Source organism: Styela clava, chromosome 5 (genome assembly GCF_964204865.1).
Source record: "Styela clava chromosome 5, kaStyClav1.hap1.2, whole genome shotgun sequence".
Lineage (NCBI taxonomy): Eukaryota > Metazoa > Chordata > Ascidiacea > Stolidobranchia > Styelidae > Styela > Styela clava.
Window position 1 is genome coordinate 4,093,893 of NC_135254.1, and position 16,491 is coordinate 4,110,383.

General features: G+C 34.3%; 1 pseudogene across 1 annotated transcript in view; it reads right to left on the reverse strand.

Annotated features, from left to right (window-relative positions):
* Positions 1–7,903, reverse strand: part of LOC144422816 (FGFR1 oncogene partner 2 homolog) — a 54,882-nt pseudogene extending 46,979 nt beyond the window's left edge. The window contains exons 1-3 of the transcript XR_013475397.1: positions 7,886–7,903; positions 5,292–5,433; positions 4,667–4,815 (exon numbers count right to left, since the gene is read on the reverse strand). The product of XR_013475397.1 is annotated as an FGFR1 oncogene partner 2 homolog (transcript). The remainder of the gene's footprint in view (positions 1–4,666; positions 4,816–5,291; positions 5,434–7,885) is intronic.
* Between the last annotated feature and the right edge of the window lie 8,588 nt (positions 7,904–16,491).

Below are 16,491 nucleotides of genomic sequence, written 5' to 3' on the forward strand. Positions count from 1 at the left end.
ACGACTCCAAATACTAACAAACTCCACATCCATGACTTTGGGCCCAAGGTCGGTGATTAAGAAGTGTAAAGGTTGATGCATGAGCACAATGTGAGAAAGCCCCGTTCCCAAATGTTAGGGATACTATATTGAACGGAGAGTAGCCAATTGACCATGTACTCGCTCAAAAGCCGGGCTATGTTAAATTGAGAATTTTTAAAACATAATAATTCTACAATAATATTTTCATAATGGAATATCGATATATGTTCTGAATACGATCATGCGCTCTCATATGTTCTAATTACGCTCACATCAAAAACATATTGAAATCTACCTACTGTACAGGGTGGCCCAAAAGTAGGTATATAGTTATTGAACTATTTTATATGCTCTGAAGCTACTTGCACTTTATGTGACTTGTTAAGTACCACAAAAATTGCTTAATTTTTCAGATAATAAATCTAGTGTGAATTTTACATTAGTTTTCTAGCTGCTTGGAAGGTAATAAAAAATAAATAAAATAACTGTATACCTACTTTTGGGCCACCCTGTATATTCGATGAGTCCGGATTCGAAAATGCAAGAAAGTTAATTCGAGCAATAATTTAATTCTAATATCATTTTCAAAAATTTAACATAGCCCTTTTAAGCCATACCACTTCATATTGAAGGAAATAACGTGTCAATTTGAGTGCTAACCAAAACCTCTTAAAAAGTGTTTCTTGTCTAGGGCAGTGGTTTTTCAACCTTAATGGAGAAGCGGAACCCGATAAACATTTCAAAGGCTTGAGGAATCCCTTTTTATTATAATATGCCAATCAAAAAAAGTCTCTCATCAAACACACTTTTTATATCCGTGTACTTAATTATACATAAACGATGATAATATAGACTAGCGCAGTGGTCCCCAACCTCCGGTCCCGGTCCGCAAAGCTTTTTTGCCGGTCTGCGGGAAATTTCATTCCAAAACACCCTTTTTATTGGGGGGTAATTCTTTGTAAAAATTGATGGGGTCATGGGGATTTCCCTATATTTGGGTGCTAATCGAGAACATTTCTGCGTGTTGCATGTCTAGAGACAAATAAGTTTTTTTTCGCTCCAACAAAAACATAAAGTAACAACAGTAAGGTGAAAAAACATATATTCTCTCTCGATGTTTTTTTATGTTGTTGCTCGAGCTTCTTGCCTACAGCAGTGTTCCCCAAACTTTTGGAACCGCGAACCCCAGTTTTTAAATCTTATCGTTGGGTGCAGCGCTCAACTAAAATGATGCAATGGCTTTTAAGTTGAAGTCAATCATTAAAGATAGACCAGACTCTTTTCATATAGTTGCGGATCCCCTGTGCAGTCATCACTGACACCCAGAGGTCCGCAGACCCTAGTTTTGGAAACCCAGGTCTACAGATTTGTGTGGAGTACTTTGTATGAACCAGATTTATTTTCTCAATACTGAGTTTTGATAGAAACACAAGGACAAAGGGGCACTCCGGAAGTATGTGTACCAATATGGGGGTAACTAATTTTGTTTGCCTACATTACATCAAGTTGTGTAAAGGGACTGAAACCTATGGGCAGGTGGTATATCCACTTGGCTAACATAGACAGTCTCCAAACTCGTAATAGAACTAAAATAAGGAAAATCTGTATGAAATTATGAACCTGATACACATACTAGGGGATTATCCTTTGAAGGAACATAAACTTCCTCCCTATTGTAATATAATAATTGTCTGGGGAGTAGTCTTAGGGGGATTCCCCCTCATGTATAACTGTCTTGACACTAGTAGTATTGTCAGTGAGCACCATTTCAGATTTATTCTCTTGTTTTTCAGTCTATTCAGAATCCTCCAGATGAACTCTAAGATATCATCAGCATTTCTCTTTAAATGTCATTTTCTGTTTGCAATCGGGTCAATTCGGCAATCAGGATAATTCTTCGTAATCTCTGAAATATTGCTCATCATCAACATCCGCAGCATGCCTCATCACAGCAGCCATCTCATGGATCTGAAACATGGAAAGATAATCAATGTTTTTTAAGATAAAACTACCATCTATTTTGTTTTGAAATAATTGAACCTTCAGCGCCACCATGTGGTTGAATTATTTTGCTTGAATAATTATTGTCAAACCGCCAGCATTTATAATGACAAGATTGCCAAGTAAGAAAGATTCCACTCCTTCAAATAATAGTAGCCCATTATATATTGTTTGATATCAATGGCAAATATATAATAAACTTAACTTGATTAATCAAGATGCCTATTTCAGAAATCACGTAGTATGTGTACCAGGTTCGAGTTAGGCCATAATTCCGATTTTCCTTAATTTAGTTCTATTACAAGTACGAGGACTGTCTGTGTTAGCCAAGTGAATATACCCCCTGCCCATAGGTTTCAGTCCCTTTACACGACTTGATGTAAAATAGGCGAACAAAATTAGTTACCTCCATATTGGTACACACTGTTTCTACTATAAGATTATATATATAAATGCTCAATGTTACTCCCACAAATTGCCATTTTGTGGAAGTCAGAGGGTTAATCGTGCATATATTTACAGCAATTACGGAGGATATACCTAACGAATTTAGTTGTGGGACTAATAACATGTTCTTTTAGTTTTACATCAAAACCAATACCCATAATCAAATTTGCACTAAACGGAAACAAGGGACCAGAATTGTGGGCCAGGGTAACTGAAATTGTGGGGTAACCAAGCTGTCAAGCACTACGACATAATTGAGGGATAACGATAAAACTGTATTCCGACGTAATTTTGACACTTTGGCAGTCACATGATTGGCCGATATAAATCGGTAAAATTAGCGGATACCGATCTTTCGAAATTTGTGAAAAACAGGGTCGATATATCGGCAGGCCGATGACGACCCTACCTCTGACCATAAATTTCAGTCTCTTTATACAACATGATGTAAAGTAGGCAAACAAAATTAGTTACCTCCATATTGGTACACACTGTTTCTACTATAAGATTGTATATATAAATGTTCAACACCACCAAGGTTACTCCTACAGTTTGCCATTCCACAATTTTGTGGTGGTCAGAGGGTTAATTGTGCATATATTCACAGCGATAACAAGACTTTTAGCAGGGTATACCTAATGAGGTTAGTTATGGGACTAATAACATGTTCTTTTACATCAAAACCAATCCCCATAATCAAATCTGTGATAAACTGAAATGTGGGACCAGAATTGTGGGCCAGGGTAACCAATATTGTGGGATGGCGTAACCAAGCACTACAACCTAACTGTGGACTAGAATAACTTTAGTCTCAATACCTTATCAATGAGTTCCATATTCTCTTTATGATATTGTTTTTTCTGCTTGATAAGTGTTTTCAGTGATCTGGATGATGAAAATGGAAGATATAAATAAATTATAAATGCTGCTAAGTCACGGTTCATTGATTTTGTGGAAATATTTGAATCCAAGTAAAATATCATAATTATTCTTTGTGAATATTATTCAGCTATGCGGTTTTGATTTTTAATATTAATTTACAAATACTATAATGCAGGTGTGCAACCTGCGACTGGCCCGTGGGCCAAATGCGGCCCACAAGAGTGGCTATTTTGAATGATATGCGGATCGCAAAATCAGTTTTCAAATAAATTTAACTTGGTACGTGCGAGTAATTCCAATCCCTGTGCGTTGCGAAGCCAATACCTGAGTCTAGTTTATACATGCCTACGACTTTACAATGCCGTAACAGGTTTCGCCCAGTTATTTCTATCTGGACCTCCTGTATTAAAGGTTGCACTCCCCATGCTATAATGTGTTCTTCTTAGCTTTTAGAATTGTCGCTCCAATATGCCTAATCCACTGGTTCTCAACCTTTTTGGTGGGGTGGAACCCCATTGGAACATTCCATAGGCTCAAGGTACCCCAGTACAATACTTAACACTAATACTTGCAAAACATAGCAAAATTTAAAGTGTAGCAGGTCTGATAATAATGTTAAATCTGATAAAAAGTATATTTTGTTTTAAATACAAGTACAAGTATTCGATGTCATTCAAACAATATATAGGGTGTCCATAAAGTCGGGAAATTTTTTAAAATTGGAAGAAAATTTATCGATACCATATATTGTTTTGGCCCTCACAGATGTAATAAATGGGAGTAAAAAAACCTAACTAATTACTGGTTAAAAAACAACATCGGAACATAACATGGGTAACAGGTTAGGGTTAGGCGATAATTTTTTTCCAATTTTCCTTATTTTAGTCCTATTATCAGTTCGAAGACTAGCCAAGAGTCTCCCGTAGTATTTATACCTAAAATTATGGCCTAACCCTAACCTAGTACACATATTACATTCCCATGTTCGCCATCTTGGTTCGCATACTTCGGGAGCCCCCAAAATTGAAATTGTAAAAGAACTTTATGGACACCCTGTATATATTTTATATAGACTCTCATATTTGAATGTAAACTTGTGGAGCCGCTGTACTGAACTGGCGAAACCAGTTCATTGGGTTAATTTGCCATTTCTACGGGAAATAGGATTGTTCGTGTGAGAACGATGTAGTATTCTGAAAGAATGGACCCTCAATTACCGGTAAATGTTTATTAGTAATAATACAGCCATTTTATAGTAAAACAATAGACTTTCCTCTCCCTGAGATTATGAAATACATTGACAAGATCCACATACTTTTGGTGCTTAGTAAATTTCATCATCTGCTGTCTGTACTTGGTCATGATAAGTTCCAATGGCTTCTGGTGTTCGGTCAAACTTTGTCGCAATTCATCGTTCTCATGTTGTAGGAACCATGTAGGTTGCATTATTTTCTTGCTGAATACCTTGAAGACAGAAATGGGAATTTGGCAAATATAACTTTGTTTGAGATTTACATTTTATTTACTATTATTCTAAAGCAGGGGGTGTGCAACATTTTTTTCCGGTTGGCCATATAACCAACTTCATATAATTAGCCGGGCCACACAAAAAATCACTGCGAGAAAGACAAAAGAATATGACTGTTGCTCAGCGTTCCAATAATAAAGACACAAGTCAAAACAATGAAAACATGTATTTTTACTCACATGAGCAGCTTTTTTAACATAACTGTTGGATTCAGATTTTATGCTTGATGGGGAAAAATTTGAGTGTTGACAAGGCCACACTGAATGGTTTGGGGGACCGGGCTCCAGTGTTCGGTAAAAATAAAAATCGAACATTCATGCCAGAAAATATCATACAGTTAAAGATAATAGAATAAATATTGCGTTACAATATGAGCAAAGCTAGTACTGGTTCTTGTAAAAATTTGTCGTACCTAAGACTAAAGTAGACCTTGGTCTGTGTCCAGCAACTTTGTTCAGTTCAATCAAATTTTCTTGATATGTGTTTCTCGCTTCCATCTCTTTCTTGAGAGTTGAAGCCTGTTCGGCAAGACTTCCAGCAGCGCTGTCATGATCCTGGGATAATAAATGAAAATAAAAGACTAGTTAAAATGTTAAAATATTCAAAAGTTAAAATGTATTGTTGTATGTTAGAAAGCACTGATTAGTTTTTTGATTGTTACAGTGTAGCTGTAAATGCTTGTTGTTTGTATTTAAAATATTTCTAATTTGACGAGGACATCATTAATGACGTGCACGATATTTTTATGATCCAAGCCTTGAAAATATTTTTAAGAGTCAAACCAGAAAATAAGATTGAAAATCACAGGTTAACTATTGTGTTTCCCTGAGAAGTTTAGAAAAACCCAAAATACCACTTTTCCCAACCAAGGTGGAATTTCTTGACATGGACAGGAACTTTGTATTTGGTGTAGTATTACTTATTTTCTTTATTATTAGTATAATACTGATTTCATTAGCTATGACATTATGAACTACTTAAAGTGTAGAAAAAGCTGGAGTGTGACTTGTGCACAACAATAAGAATATATTAAAGCTAATTTACATATAAACATTACATAATATGGGATTAGTTAGCAAGTTTTCTTATTTGCTTTAGATACATGGTATTTTAAACCTTTGAAAAAAAATTAATAAAACAATTAACTTTCCTAACCCTGGGATTTAAAAAAATGTTGATACTTTTGGTGCTCGGTAAACTTCATCATCTGTTGTCGGTACTTGGCCATGATAAGTTCCAATGCGTTCTGGTGATCGGTAAAATTTTGTCGCAATTTATTGTTTTCATGTTGGAGAGATCGGATCGCAATATATTCTTGCTACCTTGAAATTAAAAATGCAAATTTATTTACCACATGAGATTTTATGCAATTTATTCACAGTGCAATTTGGTACTACTGTAGTATGCGAACCAAGATGGCGGACACTAGAACATACTACAGGAGTACCTGCAATTTATTTCATGCAGAATGCAAAAACTTTTGATTTGATCAAGGTTTTTATTTCTGATCTCTAAGCAAGACAGTAGACAAGCACCCATGAAACATTCGCTTGATACTAGGCTGATTAGGGCTGATCTAGAAGTTTAAACCAGTCCATTACCGCAGTGTGTAATGTCTTGCTATTGCCTCATCTAACTTATCCTTACTTAGGATTAGCTCACTGGTGGGCAAATAATATGATAGCACCCCAAAAAAGTATATGAATGCAAGGTTTTCATATTCAAAATTTCAATATCCTGAATCAGACCCAACTATGATAGATTAGAATAGGAAAAGTAAGGTTGGACAATAACAGTACAGAACCTAAAACAGGAGAAGGGAAAGAAATTCACATTAATTGCAAGGTTATTGATCCGATTGATTTAGTTGTTTCAGCCAAAACATTTTGGACAAATTTACTTTGAACTATTTAAATTTTATTTTGTTTTCATTGCATTAATTATTTAGTATCAAGTGTTTGTCTTGGAATGTCACAAATACAAAGAGTGAAAACATGAGTTAGAAAATCTTGATATAAAACATTCTTCATACCCAAGACTAGAGTCTGTGTCCAGCAGCTTTATTCATTTCAATCAAATTTCCTTGATATGTGCTTCAGACCGAGTTGAAAGCAGTTTGGGAAACCATAGTCCTGGAATGGAGAGAATAATGATAAGAAATATATCTTGACCTTCTTGTTTTCAAACTCCCGACACAATCACTTTAATTGATACAAATCACGGCGCATTAAAAAGAAATATTGATTTTATTAACATTAAATTACGACAAGTCTTCAAGTACCGTTTAAGTTTTACATTTCATGCACATTTGATCCATACCACTCAAAAACCAGGCTTGCCCATCGGACATATTTTTCTGTCTCATCTAGGGTTGCCAACTATGGAAAGTTTCAATAAAGAACATAGATTACCGTCATCATTATTTTGTAACTTGCAGGAAAGAACAATATAAAAAAAAATGTTAAAAATTATATACAAGCTAAAAAGATATATCAAAACAATCTTCATGTGTTTTTCATTTATTTTTATTTAACATTAGACCCAAACAATGTTAATAAAATTGTTATTTCGTTGGCTATTTGAGCCGGACCAAAGCGAAATTGAAAAGAATAATTAAAAGCTTGCAAATATAGAAACGGAGACAATTTTTCAAGAACAAAACAATATCAAACACAGTAGCCTACTATAACTATCGGGCAAAACGACGCTAGAAAGAATAAAGGACAATTAGCATATTTTCTAAATGCTGAACGACCAAAAAGCTTAATTAAAGGATTGTCCTTTGAAATGAAGGACGGTTGGCAACCCACCCCATGAGATTCCGATTGGTATACAATTCAATAAAAATTGTTATTTAGGTTTGGCGAAAAATAAACTGTATTTCTAATACTATAATTTTCTAATAATATTCTGTACCACAACCTATTTCCGCAAGTTGTAAACCTTCTTGCAGTAACAAATATTTTATATATTTTATCTAGAACTGGGCCTATTAAAATATTATACCTTCAATCTTGTGACCATATATCAAGCGTCAGCATGGAATTACAGAATTAATTACTTAATGCTACCGGTAACTTTTCTTTTACTGGTACCGGTACAAAAAAGGAAGCTGACAGCTCTTGTGTGTTATATCCCTTTTTGCATTCATCTGATTTGTCAGATATAAAATATTTTTCTAACAAATTCGCTTGCCAAGTTGATAATTTAATATCTGTTAGTATACCGGTACCGGTACCGAAAATATTTACCGGTGTCATCTTGCCACAATTTCAGCACAAAAAATACAACTTTACATCCGGGTGTCATAGCGAAAAAAATACCTGTTGCCACATTTAAAACAATATAAGATAAGGCCATTTCAGCTGGTGAAAATACAAATTACAATACAGCATTTGTGAATGAGTCATTTATAACATTATCAACATGAATAAAACGAAGTTTTGATTGAACATGTAACCTTATTCAGTAACAAATACAATACGTATTCGGAAAGCCAATATATCATATTGAATTTTTTGATAAATAGTATGTGAGAGTCACAATAATAGAAAACGACACACAAGCAATTTTGCTGTAGCAAAAAATTGTGCAGTGGAGGAAAATTTTCCAAAGCATTTCTGAAAAGGGATTCTAATGCAGTACATATAGAATAAATATTCAAAATAATATTCCTAAAAGCAACAAAACAGATAGAAATTTCCGATACAAAGTAAGTGAAAGTAATGAATATTGAAAATGACAAAAGTATTTGGATGTAGTCTCAACATGATTTCTGAACGTGGAATATAATGCAGTAAACATAGAATTAGTTAAATATTCAAAAAAATATTTGGAAAGCCAACATGACATATTTAAATTTCCGATATGTACTTAGCGAGAGTTACGATTATAGAAAACGGCCATATCCAATTCGCTGTAACGAAAAATTGTGCATTAAAGGAAAAGTTTCAACTTGATTTCTGAACGTGGAATGTAATGCATTAACACATAGAATTAGTTAAATATTCAAAAAAATATTTGGAAAGCCAACATGACCAATATGCACTTAGCGAGAGTTACGATTATAGGAAACGGCCATATCCAATTCGCTGTAGCGAAAAATTGTGCATTAAAGGAAAAGTTTCAACTTGATTTCTGAACGTGGAATGTAATGCATTAACACATAAAATTAGTTAAATATTCAAAAAAATATTTGGAAAGCCAACATGACATATTAAAATTTCCGATATGTACTTAGCGAGAGTTACGATTATAGGAAACGGCCATATCCAATTCGCTGTAGCAAAAAAATATGCATTAAAGGAAAAGTTTCAACTTGATTTCTGAACGTGGAATGTAATGCATTAACACATAGAATTAGTTAAATATTCAAAAGAATATTTGGAAAGCCAACATGACATATTGAAATTTCCGATATGTACTTAGCGAGAGTTACGATTATAGGAAACCGCCATATCCAATTCGCTGTAGCGAAAAATTGTGCATTAAAGGAAAAGTTTCAACTTGATTTCTGAACGTGGAATGTAATGCATTAACACATAGAATTAGTTAAATTTTCAAAAAAATATTTGGAAAGCCAACATGACATATTGAAATTTCCGATATGTACTTAGCGAGAGTTACGATTATAGAAAACGGCCATATCCAATTCGCTGTAACGAAAAATTGTGCATTAAAGGAAAAGTTTCAACTTGATTTCTGAACGTGGAATGTAATGCATTAACACATAGAATTAGTTAAATATTCAAAAAAATATTTGGAAAGCCAACATGACCGATATGCACTTAGCGAGAGTTACGATTATAGGAAACGGCCATATCCAATTCGCCGTAGCGAAAAATTGTGCATTAAAGGAAAATTTTCAACTTGATTTTTGAACGTGTAATGTAATGCACTAACACATAGAGTTAGTTAAATATTCAAAAAAAATATTTGGAAAGCCAACATGACATATTGAAATTTCCGATATGTACTTAGCGAGAGTTACGATTATAGAAAACGGCCATATCCAATTCGCTGTAAAATTAAAATTAAAAATTAATTAGTTTCAAAAAAAAATTTTCATTGAAAACTAATCATTGACTCGAAATTAAAATGCTGAAGTCTATTAGTTAGTCGAATGGATTCCACCGTTATTATCGGAAATTTCAATATGTTATGCTGGCTTTCCAAATATTTTTTTGAATATTTAACTAATTCCATGTGTTAATGCATTACATTCCACGTTCAGAAATCAAGTTGAAACTTTTCCTTTAATGCACAATTTTTCGCTACAGCGAATTGGATATGGCCGTTTCCTATAATCGTAACTCTCGCTAAGTAAATATCGGAAATTTCAATATGTCATGTTGGCTTTCCAAATATTTTTTTGAATATTTAACTAATTCTATGTGTTAATGCATTACATTCCACGTTCAGAAATCAAGTTGAAACTTTTCCTTTAATGCACAATTTTTCGCTACAGCAAATTGAATATGGCCGTTTCCTATAATCGTAACTCTCGCTAAGTACATATCGGAAATTTCAATATGTCATGTTGGCTTTCCAAATATTTTTTTGAATATTTAACTAATTCTATGTGTTAATGCATTACATTCCACGTTCAGAAATCAAGTTGAAACTTTTCCTTTAATGCACAATTTTTCGCTACAGCGAATTGGATATGGCCGTTTCCTATAATCGTAACTCTCGCTAAGTACATATCGGAAATTTCAATATGTCATGTTGGCTTTCCAAATATATTTTTGAATATTTAACTAATTCTATGTGTTAATGCATTACATTCCACGTTCAGAAATCAAGTTGAAACTTTTCCTTTAATGCACAATTTTTCGCTACAGCGAATTGGATATGGCCGTTTTCTATAATCGTAACTCTCGCTAAGTACATATCGGAAATTTCAATATGTCATGTTGGCTTTCCAAATATTTTTTTTGAATATTTAACTAATTTTATGTGTTACCGGATTAGATTTCAAGTTCAGAAATCAAGTTGAAACTTTTCCTTTATTGCACAATTTTTCGCTACAGCGATTTGGATATGGCCTTTTCCTATAATCGTAACTCTCGCTAAGTACATATCGGAAATTTCAATATGTCATGTTGGCTTTCCAAATATTTTTTTGAATATTTAACTAATTCTATGTGTTAATGCATTACATTCCACGTTCAGAAATCAAGTTGAAACTTTCTCTTTAATGAACAATTTTTCGCTACAGCGAATTGAATATGGCCGTTTCCCATAATCGTAACTCTCGCTAAGTACATATCGGAAATTTCAATATGTCATGTTGGCTTTCCAAATATTTTTTTGAATATTTAACTAATTCTATGTGTTAATGCATTACATTCCTCGTTCAGAAATCAAGTTGGAACTTTTCCTTTAATGCACAATTTTTCGCTACAGCGAATTGGATATGGCCGTTTCCTATAATCGTAACTCTCGCTAAGTACATATCGGAAATTTCAATATGTCATGTTGGCTTTCCAAATATTTTTTTGAATATTTAACTAATTCTATGTGTTAATGCATTACATTCCACGTTCAGAAATCAAGTTGAAACTTTTCCTTTAATGCACAATTTTTCGCTACAGCGAATTGAATATGGCCGTTTGCTATTATCGTAACTCTCGCTAAGTACATATCGGAAATTTCAATATGTCATGTTGGCTTTCCAAATATTCTTTTGAATATTTAACTAATTCTATGTGTTAATGCATTACATTCCACGTTCAGAAATCAAGTTGAAACTTTCTCTTTAATGAACAATTTTTCGCTACAGCGAATTGAATATGGCCGTTTCCCATAATCGTAACTCTCGCTAAGTACATATCGGAAATTTCAATATGTCATGGTGGCTTTCCAAATATTTTTTTGAATATTTAACTAATTCTATGTGTTAATGCATTACATTCCTCGTTCAGAAATCAAGTTGGAACTTTTCCTTTAATGCACAATTTTTCGCTACAGCGAATTGGATATGGCCGTTTCCTATAATCGTAACTCTCGCTAAGTACATATCGGAAATTTCAATATGTCATGTTGGCTTTCCAAATATTTTTTTGAATATTTAACTAATTCTATGTGTTAATGCATTACATTCCACGTTCAGAAATCAAGTTGAAACTTTTCCTTTAATGCACAATTTTTCGCTACAGCGAATTGAATATGGCCGTTTGCTATTATCGTAACTCTCGCTAAGTACATATCGGAAATTTCAATATGTCATGTTGGCTTTCCAAATATTTTTTTGAATATTTAACTAATTCTATGTGTTAATGCATTACATTCCACGTTCAGAAATCAAGTTGAAACGTTTCCTTTAATGCACAATTTTTCGCTACAGCGAATTGGATATGGCCGTTTTCTATAATCGTAACTCTCGCTAAGTACATATCGGAAATTTCAATATGTCATGTTGGCTTTCCAAATATTTTTTTGAATATTTAACTAATACTATGTGTTAATGCATTACATTCCACGTTCAGAAATCAAGTTGAAACTTTTCCTTTAATGCACAATTTTTCGCTACAGCGAATTGGATATGGCCGTTTCCTATAATCGTAACTCTCGCTAAGTAAATATCGGAAATTTAAATATGTCATGTTGGCTTTCCAAATATTTTTTTGAATATTTAACTAATTCCATGTGTTAATGCATTACATTCCACGTTCAGAAATCATGTTGAAACTTTTCCTCTAATGCACAATTTTTCGCTACAGCGAATTGGATTTTTCTATAATCGTAACTCTCGCTAAGTACATATCGGAAATTTCAATATGTCATGTTGGCTTTCCAAATATTTTTTTGAATATTTAACTAATTCTATGTTTACTGCATTAGATTCCACGTTCAGAAATCATGTTGAGACTACATCCAAATTACTTTTGTCATTTTCAATATTCATTACTTTCACTTACTTTGTATCGGAAATTTCTATCTGTTTTGTTGCTTTTAGGAATATTATTTTGAATATTTATTCTATATGTACTGCATTAGAATCCCTTTTCAGAAATGCTTTGGAAAATTTTCCTCCACTGCACAATTTTTTGCTATAGCAAAATTGCTTGTGTCGTTCTCTATTATTGTGACTCTCACATACTATTTATCAAAAATTTCAATATGATATATTGGCTTTCCGAATACGTATTCTATTTGTTACTGCATAAGGTTACATGTTCAATCAAAACTTCGTTTCATTCATGTTTAGAATGTTATAAATGCCTCATTAACAAATGCTGTATTGTAATTTGTATTTTCACCAGCTGAAATGGCCTTATCTTATATTGTTTTAAATGTGGCAACTGGTATTTTTTCCGCTATGACACCCGGATGTAAAGTTGTATTTTTTGTGCTGAAATTGTGGCAAGATGACACCGGTAAATATTTCCCTAAAGCTAAATCGGCGAACTCGTTCAAAAACATCTCTGGGTATCTCTATCGCCCCTGGTGGTGATACCGTCGCCATAAGAATCGGCACCTATCTACCTATCTATTGCAGTGATCACCCATAGATATTACATAACAACAAGTTGGCAAGCACCGTACTTTTACCATTGATGACTTAACAATGCAAGAAAACTCATTGCATCGCCACAGACCTTGGAGTTGGATCAATTGTAATTGATATAATTAATTACAGTTTTTCATGTAATTGTAATGTAATGGAGGCATTTTCATTCAGTGTAATTGTAATTTGCTAAAATTTTCGCTCAATTACACTTTCAATTAGACTAAACTTAGTATTTTGAAAATAGATGAACATAGGATAGGATAGGATTTACATATTTATCCCGGGGAAGAGGAAAGTCGATAAGACGGCTTATCCATATGGCGAACCACGGCCTCTCGTCCGGTTACCAGTAATCAGTACCGTAATTTATTATTTCACCATTCCAAAGCACACAATGTGAATACACAATACAAGAAAGAGGGAATATGGTACTTTAGGGCGAAGGGAGGCGCGAGACACCAAGACTGGTGATCGAGCAGCGACACCCATGACAAGTCTAACAGTAATAGATAAATAACAGTAATATATAAATCAAACAAACAATAAATATTAGAACAGGTTTACGTTAAAGTAAGTCGAGGCGACCTGGATACCCAAGACCATTCCAAGTCGGGTATGGGATAAGTTATATTGTTTGTTTTCGGAAGCATGGACTTGGTGGTGGAGGAAGCCGTAACCGACCAGCGGTTACGTGAACCACCCAACGACGGCGAGGAGTCCAGCAATCCTCTCGCACATAACCATCCCTGCATGGGATTCGAACCTGCGAACCCACGCAGAGTAATTATAGGTGCGGTGGCGAGCGTATTCCCAACGCTTAGCCCGTTGAGCCACACCGCCGCGCCTTCAAACAAACTCTCCCGAAAACTGTGTTGTACCACTTCCTGCACCATTGTCATAGTTTTTTTTAAATCTTTGAGCAGCACTGAGGAATGCTGTTATACCAAAATGTTATATTTATAAATGTAATTTGATATTTTTTGCATGGAGTAATTGTAATTAAAAAATTTAAGGAAGTAATTGTAATTAAACTGAATTGATTTAATTGATCCATCTCTGGTAGACACACACAGTTTCACACTACAACAGGCCTAAATGACTAAAACAAACTAAATTTTTCGACAGTAAAGGCGACGTCAAATGGGACTGTGGCTAAATATTGATGTCAATGTTACATTATAAATTCGCCCTTTTCACACTCCAGACACTCTAGCTGCATAATTGAATTGTAAACGTCCTTACCAATGGCAGTACAACGAGAAAGAGAAATTTTATTATTTTGTCAACCAAAAAATACAGTCATCAATAAAAAAGCCACAGCAAATAAACTGTTTTGGTACGGACAGGAGGGAGCGATACGGTCATCGAAGTCAGCTCTCACCATATACGCTGATGTGATTAAGATTACCACTGAAAGATGACCAGTGGCAATACTTGAACTATTACGATAATGTTTTTACAATAAATTTGGGAACAAAATGAGGGGATCCTTAGTTGAAAGCAATGTAATAAATGTGTGTTTTTAAAACAAACAAAAAAAGCGTCGGGTTTTTTTTTTTTTTTTTTACGGATCAGAGATTTCTCCAAGTCTCGGATCGGTGTCTAAAAGACACGTCATGTCCGAGTCATATCAGTATAGCGCTTCGTAAGCATGCCACTGCGTAAGCAGCAGTCATACACTTAAGGAGGCTTCTGTATTAGCTGAGCCATTGCACGGCATTGACTTCCACCCCGAGGTTCGGTACATGCTGTATATCACAGCACGACGTTCTCCCGGGGATTCCGTCCATGCAATGCATGGCACAGCATAACTTCCACCTCCCCGGCTTCCGTATCTGCAATGCATTGCACGACAAAGACTTCCACCCTGGGCTTCTGTACATGTTATGTGAAAAGTAGCATGACGTCCGCGTCGGGGGTGTCCGGTGTTGCATTCGTTAAAAAAAACAATCTAAAGAGGCCAGAATAATGTGATGGAAATTCATACGTAACTGATTAATAAATTTAATGGGGTTTGGACGATAATAATCAGGAAAAAATAATAAGCTGGCTATATATGAAAAGTGGATGAATTGGTGTGAATGTGTCTGAACGTGGAAAATAATAAAATGCAACTCAGTGGTAGGCTTACATACACATTACTGAAAAAAACTAACACACTGGATAAGGCAAGAGGAATTTTACTCATAGGTTTGTCATAATCTGGAAATGTTTAAAAATTGCATGAACTTTATATATATATGTTTGGAATTTTCACAAACTTGCACTCCAAAAATGTTAATACTTATCAATAAGTATTAGCAGATGGGTTTTGAAAACGTTTCTGACTCACACAAGATGGTCAATCAATAGGAAAATTCAATAATCACATCTTGCGAATCGTGTTTACAAAACGAAGCAATGACAATAGCAGGTATACCTAATACCTAAATATAAAAGACATGGAAAAGAAGTGCTATTCGATTGACCAACAATAGAATTTTCAACAATTAAATAACAAAGACATGAAAAAGTCTACATTAATTGAAACTCCCGCAGTATGTGTACCAGGTTAAAGCTAGGCCCAATTTTTATTCCAACTTTCCTTATCTTAGTTCCATTACGAGATCGGGACTGCCCATGTCAGCCAAGCGATGGTGGCTAAATATGAGTGCCTATTCATGAAATTGACTTTAACAAATAATCTTTGTTTTCATGTTCAATTTTAAGTCTTTTAATCGCTAAAAAAATATTTAATTTGTAAAAATTTGGATAATTAAGAAAAAAAATGGCACCCCTGTGTTATAATGAAAGTTTTATGTTGTTTTATATCCCCCCCCAAAAAAAGATTTGGGTGAAATCCATTTTGCCTCAGTTTTGGTGTGTAACTGTTCATCAGAAAACAATAATCAGAAGCAAGTAACAAAATGTGCGTTACACAGTATAATGTGGTTCTGGACACATGCAACAGTAGTAACCATCAAATTGCGTCCTCTACAGTCTACAATACATCATATGCATAAACAGAAGCCATAGTACTTCTACATAGTACTACTACTGAAGTCATTCTTGAGGCTTAGACAGCAGTCTCACACTCTGTATATGACCGAACATTATA